The 8996-nt window shown below is 37.1% G+C and overlaps 1 pseudogene across 1 annotated transcript; it reads right to left on the reverse strand.

Moving 5' to 3' along the window:
* Positions 1 to 1861: 1861 nt before the first annotated feature.
* LOC143609694 (cytochrome P450 CYP72A219-like) lies at positions 1862 to 8616 on the reverse strand (annotated as a pseudogene). Its single transcript, XR_013149460.1, has 4 exons — positions 8485 to 8616; positions 6604 to 6821; positions 5963 to 6532; positions 1862 to 2328 (listed from the first exon to the last, which is right to left on the reverse strand). The product of XR_013149460.1 is annotated as a cytochrome P450 CYP72A219-like (transcript).
* Between the last annotated feature and the right edge of the window lie 380 nt (positions 8617 to 8996).

Below are 8996 nucleotides of genomic sequence, written 5' to 3' on the forward strand. Positions count from 1 at the left end.
AAGACATATCACACCCAGTGGTCCTAGCGGAGGGTGCAGAGCACCCGAACGCGCACGCGCACGGGCGAAGTGCGATGGGCGCAATGTGACGCTTTGATGGCGCACTTTGCACTTAAGGGCCGCCTTAGTATTTTTGTTGGAAATTAAATAAAATAAAAATTCTTCCATCGCGTACCGCGACGTGGAGGTTACGCAGAGGACACGTGGCGTGCCACGTAGCAGGCCTAGGGCTGACTCGGCGAAGCTATGAGATTCTTCGCGTACCGCGACGCCCTTCGCACATGACCGTCGCGTACCGCGACGGGGTCCAAAATCCGCTATAAATAGGGTGGAAACGGGATTTCATTTCTTTGCTCAAAATCTTATTCTCTCTGAATTTATACACACACACACACATATATATATATATTAAGATTATAGTATAATACCCGAGTGTCGTAACGATATCCTATCCGATCGAAAGAAACTTAAACGCGAATCCAAAAGCTCTGCCTATTAAGGTAAGACATTGTGCCATCGTGTAAAGTTTCTACTCTCGTGATTATCGTTATGATTATTGGTTTTATACTAATCTAGTTATACTACATTGTGTTTATCCTAGGTGCTTAATACCAGGAGGTGTTCTTTAATTGTAAACTTGCAAGGTGAGACATTCGAGTTTTTGTACCACTCACATTTGCGTGAGACAACTATTTTTTCCGACACTGTCATGATGATTTCAAAACCTATAAAACTCATGGCAGATGGTCTAAATATTTTCAAATATATTTCTTAAAGTATTTAAAATACATTTACAGTGATTAAGTCTCTGTAGACTTACGGGATGGTTACTACTGGTATTGTGGGGGTTTTGTATACAAGGCTTGCCTACTGGGCTATTACACGTTACTTATTGGACAAGTGTTAGCCAATAAGTAATATGACCACAGTCATAGATACGGTCGAGTGACAAGTACCTTTCGGTAATTTGTAAGCAGACAGATGTAAAAACATCTTAATGCTGTAACTGTAAAATGTGTCATTTACAAATGAATGTACTCACAAGTATTTCTTGCTGATCAAATATTTTAAACATGTTTCAGGTGACTTGTTAGAGACAAATGAATGATGCATGCGGGCTTCCAGCTTAAATAAGTGGCTTGTCACCAGAATAAAGAAACGTGTTTTGTAAATAAGGGTTTAACCCTATAAAACTTATGTTTGTATCAAAAAGGTTAAATTACCGTTTTATCATAATAATAATCATGGTGTTTTTATAACTCTGATCATTTTTCCTAACTACGGTTCTGATGAAATTTTCATCTACAAAATAATTTAATAAACACCGATACCACCAATCAATGTTCACGGCTCCCCTCCCGGAGTATAGGGGTCGGGGGCTGTGACAGCCATCAATGTGAAAATTCATATATATGGTTACATTTCAGCTAAGCATAAGAGAGATTCCTCAAACACCGGCCTACTCTTTCAAAAAGCCTCAAAACACCCATATGTTTGTTTGTTTGCAATTGTCAACTAGTTGAAGTTGGTAGGCTAATTAATTGTTTGAAATGTGCTTAATTGTTTACAATGAGCTTATTGCTTAATTGCTCACACTGAAACTCCTTGTGACGATCAGAGGTTATGAAGTTATTTGTGGATTGGAAGTGAAAACAAATGTAGAGAGCAAACGAGTTGATAACGTCATAAAAACTGAGAGAATGTAAAGAGCAATCTCATTCATTCAGAGAGTCATCAACATAACACATATATACATTACATATATATAGCTCAAACCGTAAAAACAAGTAAACAATGGACTCGGGCCACTCGGCCTAAGGGACTTAATGCCTGCATGCAGTTTTAGTGTAGCATAAACAAAGCAATTTTAATATATACATATATGCATACTGTTCATATCGTTTAAAGTTTTCGTATTATCAAATGAGATCCAAACTGCGGTTGAAGAGTGATGATCGTGTGTGGGGCATGCGAATAAGATGGTGAGAGATCAAACTGAAAATGTTGTAAAATCAATGCTAGCGCGGTTTTTGCTTCCAACAAAACAAAATTTTGTCCAACGCATATACGAGGACCCCAGCCAAAAGGAATGTATGATGCTTGACCCTTGGTCACCTTTGAGACACCTTCGGAAAATCTTTCAGGCTTGAATTCCTTAACATCGTCACCCCATATGTCACGGTCATGGTGCAAAAGCATATTATGCAATTGTAGCAAAGATTCGGCAGGTATTGTGATGTCGCCTAATTTGGTTTCTTGATGTATCGTGCGTGTTAACGATGTCACCGGGGGATAAAGTCTAAGCACCTCACTAAAAATCATGTTAACCTACAAAACATCATCATCATCATCATCATCGTACTCAGTATATCCCACCAATAGCAATGCTATGGTAGGGTCTGAGGAGGGTAAGATGTAGACAGTCTTACCTCTATCCCATAGGGATAGAGAGGCTGCTTCCGGTGAGACCCCGGCTCGATAGTAGTTTTGCATCAAGCCTTGGACATAAGGCACATAGCACTCAATCATCAGGGACACCGGCTGATTGGTGCATGTGCCCTTGTCTTTCGGCTATCAACGCCACCACATGATGCCTGATTAACCTTCCGCCACTTTTAACGTTATTTTCACGAGATTAGTAAAATAACGTCAAAATTAGTGCACTTTTACTTTTGTCCACCAGAGGGTTCACACATATATACATTATATGCGCGCACCGCAAGCAGGGCGTACCTACAAAACATAAGAAGTTGCATATTCTTAAATATAGAACTGAGTCACTGAGAGTTCTTGCTGTTACTTTAGTCAAAAATTATGAAACACTATATTTGGCTTTCTGCTAACTAATAATTAACCGGCAGGGATAAAATACTTAATATTTTGTAATTTCATGAAACTCGCGTTAGTATATACTTTACACCATAGAATCACGGAAGTAAACGTAAAACTTGGAGCAATCCCAACTTGAAGGACCCGAATGGTTAATACTAAAAGTATAAGGGTGGTACGGAAGATTTCAAGGGACGGTTTGGTGGAGATCAAAAGTTCAAGGACCAAGTTGAATAACTTGGTGTCATAATTATCTTTTACTTATTATTAAATAAACTAGAGGTCTAGTTTAATTATGATTCATAGTTTGAGTAGGATTAGAATTGTGGGTATTATATAAACACATCATTAGTTTCTTTTAGTAGTAGAGAAAAGTAGAGAGAGTGGAAAAGTATTTTGTTCTTGCTTTCTATTAATGAAAAGAGTCTCATAAACGTTTTATGCAATATCGTGTTTGGTGTTCTTGATTCGCTTGTCTAAGGTTTAACAAGTGGTATTAGAGCCTAAGGATCCAGGCTCGTGTTTCCGATTGGTGGCAAGTCTTGATTGCAGTAGTACCAATCAAAGGCATAAGAAGCCAAGAAACCAATCGTGATCAAGAAACGGTTCAAGATAGCTACGAGGAGAAAACTAGAGGCTACCATCCACAGGTTTGACATTACCCGTAGTTCAATCGGAAATTCTTCTTCTGTGTGGGAGTTTTCGTGCGCTATTCCCAACCAGCCAAGACAAATTAATTTATTTGGTCTGTATTATTCTTCATCATTAAAGTATCAAGAAAGTGGCAGTGACATTAATCCTCTTTCTTGAGTTTGTTGGTCTCATCATTCAACACGAGAAAAGAAAAACAAGATATTGTTTTGTCTTCTAGTGAGACATTCTACAACGTCAATATTTGTTTGGGAATTGTATTATCAAGTGCAAAAGTAAAAACAACCCATCAACAATTAATTTTGTCATCGAAAAGAAGTCAAAGCAATTTTTTAGCTTTGCTATTTTTACTCATCGATCTTGGTCAGTCGTGAATTCGAACGATGGAATTTCAAGTTGTAGGAGGAATCAAGAAGTTGAACCAGAGTAACTATAAACAATGGTCGACATGCATCAAATTGTATCTTCAAGGTCAAGATCTTTGGCAAGTAACGAACGGTACCGAGACGAGACAACCTGCAAACGATATTAATGGTAGTATCGGGAAGTGGCAGGTGAAGGCGGGTCGTGCGATGTTTATCATCAAGACAACGGTGGATGATGATGTTCTTGATCACATTCAAGATCTCGAATACCCAAAGCAAATGTGGGATACGCTAGAGACCTTATTCACGAAGAAGAACGATGCTCGATTGCAACTAGTCGAAGGTGAGTTGATGACGGTTTCTCAAGGGGATCTTCTGATCGCACAATATTTTCGCAAGGTCAAGAATTTGTGTCACGAGATTGGAGAACTCGATCCACAGTCTCGGGTTAGCGATGCTCGTATGAAGCGGATACTCATTCACGGTTTAAGGCCGGAGTACCGTAGTTTTGTTACCGCTATTCAAGGGTGGGCGACCCAACCGAGTATTACCGAGTTCGAAAATATTCTTGCTGGACAAGAAGCCTTAGCAAAACAGTTAGCCGGTGTGTCGATTAAAACCGAGAGCGAAGCCTTGTATGGCGGAAGAAAGGAGAAGCATCGGTTTAGTAAAAATCATAACCGTTATGGCGAGAAAGGTAAGAGTAAATATAGGGAGAACGAGAAACGTGACCGACCCAAGAAGAGAGAATGGAACTGAAAGGTTCGAGATGACAACTCTGAAATAGATTCATCGGATGAAGAGAACCGAGACAAGGAATCAAGGTATCAACCAAAGTAGTTTCCTTTTAGGTGCCACAAATGTGGAAGAAAAGGGCATATGACAAAATATTGTCGAGAACCTGAGGAGGAAGGGAATGCAGCTGTCGTTAAAAAAGAAGAACCGTGGGATGTGGAGGCTAATATGGCCGAGGTTCAAGGACAATACACAGCTGACACCGAATTCAAACCAAACTTGGTAGATGAATGGTTTGAAGAAGGCTCCTGTTGGTGGACAAGTCAGGAAGTAGTGCTAGAGTCGAATCCGTTAAAGGTAACCTTGGAATCATCTATTGTTATTTTGAATCTAGATGATGAGGAAATTGTGGTTGAAGAAGAAAGTACGGTTGATCAAGACGTAACCGTGATAGTAACCGAACAAAACGAGAAAGAAACCGTGTTGGATGAAGTACACAAGGAGGTAGTTCCGTCTCATGTTACGGGTTGTCATGGTGGAAAAGAAAACGTTGAAGATCAACAAACCAACAAAGTTGACGTTGGAGTTTGCATGAGGTTCATGCAAAGTTCGGGTGATCCGAATCAACGAACGAATGAAGGAGTTGAGTTCGAGAGGGAGCATGCATCGAGTAAGGATGGAAGAATTGCTTTAAGTACCATGATAGTTGGTCATGGAGTTGAGAAAGCAAAAGTTGGTTCCTATCTGAAAACAGGTGATGCAGTTCTAAATAATGGTACTCTCGAAATTAGTTCAGTTGTTACAAGGAAAAAGAAACATGTAGGAAGCGTTATGAAGTCGAATTCAAGAATCAAGCTCAAAGAAGTGAGAGCGTTACAAGGTGTGAAGGATCTTGGAGGAACAATGGAAGTTGGTATTGAGAGGGAGTGTAAAACTTGGAGCAATCCCAACTTGAAGGACCCGAATGGTTAATACGAAAAGTATAAGGGTGGTACGGAAGATCTCAAGGGGCGGTTTGGTGGAGATCCAAAGTTCAGGGACCAAGTTGAATAACTTGGTGTCATAATTATCTTTTACTTATTATTAAATAAATTAGAGGTCTAGTTTAATTATTATTCCTAGTTTGAGTAGGATTAGAATTGTGGGTATTATATAAACTCATCATTAGTTTTCTTTTAGTAGTAGAGAAAAGTAGAGAGAGTAGAAAAGTATTTTGTTCTTGTTTTCTATTAATGAAAAGAGTCGCATAAACGTTTTATGTAATATCGTGTTTGGTGTTCTTGATTCGCTTGTCTAAGGTTTAACAGTAAAGAGATTTATATACACAATAAAGGGCACTGTATAAGAGATTTGTCTTTCAAAAAGATGGTAAAATTACTTACTATTTTTAAACGATTCAACCCATCAATATCTAGTTTGTTCTCTCTGAAGACTCGTAAAACTTCATCTCTAGACCGAGCTTGCCAATCCGTGTGTTGAGCCAACAACACCATTGTCCAAACAAGCAAGTCTCCTGTGGTCTCTTGTCCTGCAAAGTAGAAAAGCTTACACTCTTTGATGATTTCATCAATACTTAATCCAGAATTGGTATTCCCTTGTTTTATTGCTTTGTAATTGGACTCCAATAGTATGCCCAACAAGTCTTCGTTATTACTTTCTCCCTTTTTAATTGCGACGATTCGCTTGTCGATGAACATATATGCTCACCTTGATCCTGGAATATATATTGATAGAATAGGCTCTATGACGAGTTTTGCTTGTACTAGTTGTAGTTCAAATATTCTTTTACCTTCCTCAAAACTACTTCCAAATGCGGTACGTGAAATTACATCACTGGAGAATGTTTGAAGATAAGGCCACACATCAAGTTCACATGAGCTTTCCCTTCTTAACATATCTTCCCATTTGTTGATCATCTCAACGCAACACGTATAAAATGCAGGCACCATATGCTATAATGAAAACTTACAATTACTAATGATATTATTTAAAGTTTCTTGCTAGACAATATGTAATAACAAACCTTGAGCTTCTCAACATGAAATGCAGGATTGATGATTTTCCGGTGTTTGCTCCATTGATCACATTCAATGTCAGCTAGACCTGCTACTAGCAACTTAGTTAAAGGGTTTCCCTTCGGCTTTTGAAATCGATACTTATTTGCAAAGACTTCTTTTATCATAGCCGGTTCAGTTATATGCACCACAGGTATAGGTCCCATCCAGGTGAAGTAGTTTTTGCCTATATACAGTAAATAAAAGCATCTTTTATGTCAACAGAATAAAATTCAAAATTATTAAAATTCTAGAAATGCATTATATGTTAGATTTAATGAACCAAGCTACATCCTAAGCACCCTGCTAGCGAAACAATTATAAATATATAAGAAAGTTGTTAGACAGACAACACCTCTCACTATACAACCCATATAGCTTTTTTGCGTACACAACAAGTATGCAAAGGTATTGGACCTCGTCGACCAAGTGACTATACGATTCATATAGTTGTATACGCCAAATTTACTATACGAGGGCTATACAACTTGTATAAATGCCTATATTTGTGTGCATATCTTGTTTTTTTTTCATAAACATGTCGGGTGAAAGCATATGGCAGTTATTTGACATTATATAAGATTCCGTCAATTCTTAGACACGATATAAGATTTCGTCAGTTATTCAACAAAATAAAAAGATTCCGCTGCTAATTATTTACAAGACACAAGATTTAGGGTGTCCAGTTTTCCTCTATATGAGTCGTATCGTTCTTGACAAAAGCCTCATATAACCTATATGAAGCATCTGGTCAAGAATATCAAACAACTGTATGACTCGTATAGCTTCTATATGACTCGTATAAACTCTTAAATTTCTTTTTCCAGATTTTTTTTTTGTTGTTGATGATGATGATGTTGTAAAGATTATGTAAAGAAATTCATATTCCGACGAAAGTGTTCAAGATGTTTATGAGCCTCATGCTCTTCTACGTACAGTTCTCGTAATGGACAAGGCATACATGAGACTCACTTGGTTATCAAGGAAGGAGATGGCAGGGTAAGCACGGTTGACTGAGATATAGTTAAGGCCGAGGCCATTATCGGGTTTGGTACTCCGCAGAGGCAACTCTTTGATCATGGTCCCTTTCCTTACTATTGGGAGCTTCTTTAACAATTTTCAAAAGAGTTATAAATGGATATTATTGCTTTCAGTTTAACTTTGTTTGTTTAACAATATCAGTTTAAGTTCACACCAACAAAATTATTACATCATCTCTGCTTTATCTAATATTTCATATGCATATATGAACTACTCTAGATTTCTATCTCTCTTTCTTTTCATCATACAAATGAAAATAAAGACCGATTTTCGGTAATTGGTATTTCCGAAATCATTGACTGTTACTCAGATTCCTATATGGATTATTAGTAACAAGGAAAACATTAGGATCAAAATCCTTCAAACTTTGGCATTTTAAACAATTGCATCTATTTTCTTCAAAAACATAGTGGTTGGTACTATTTTGAAAAATTGCAAATAATGTTCTAATTTTGAGTTAAGTGCGGTTTTCACACTTATGGTTTGTTCAAATTTTCTATTTCAGTTTAAAAGTTAAAAATTTTGTTAATTCTGTCCTCACAGTTTCATTTTCGTTGCAGTTTTTGTTCATCTGGTTTGTTAAATATGTTATCTTAGTCCAAAATATGTTAACGAGATGGACGGAAATAGCAACGAAAATGAAACCATGTGGACGAAAAAGACAAATTTTAAACTAAAATAGAAAATTTGAACAAACCATAATGATAAAAACCATAATTTACTCTTCAATTTTAAACATTCCAAAAGTATTAAATTATAACAAAAAAGATGATGGAAAATAGTAAGGAAAAGTGAGCCAGAACGTGTACCATAAACAATAATATCTTTATGGTTGTAGGGCAAGACTCGGGTAACTATATCGTCGTTTAGATTTATGGGTTTTGATTTGGCCTATTTTACAATCTTTACAAACTCTTTCATGTCTCCAAACAAGAATCTATGAGTTTCCCTTGTGGCCTTGCTCAGTGGCGGATCCAGAAATTTTTTTCGGGTGGTGCACTACTTTTAGATGTTTCAATTTCACCGTGTCGGGTATAAAAAATTCCGGGTCATTTTGAGGTTCCGGTCGGTTCGATGGTTTGGGAAAAGTTCATTATATAATAAATATACGATAAATTAATAAAAGAGACACCGTCATTAAAAATTAAAAAACACATAATATCTATACAGTAGTCTTTACGAATTAAAAATAAAATGCTTATGATCCAAGGTTCGATGGTTCACTTTGATAATATATCTTCACATTCAACATACCTACAAATCAACAATTACAAACTAACAAATTTAAAACTAAGAAAGTAACAAATTAAAACCAATAATC

The sequence above is a fragment of the Bidens hawaiensis genome, unplaced genomic scaffold (genome assembly GCF_021521415.1).
Source record: "Bidens hawaiensis isolate Kalapana, Puna unplaced genomic scaffold, B.hawaiensis_p1.1 tig00009002_1, whole genome shotgun sequence".
NCBI lineage: Eukaryota > Viridiplantae > Streptophyta > Magnoliopsida > Asterales > Asteraceae > Bidens > Bidens hawaiensis.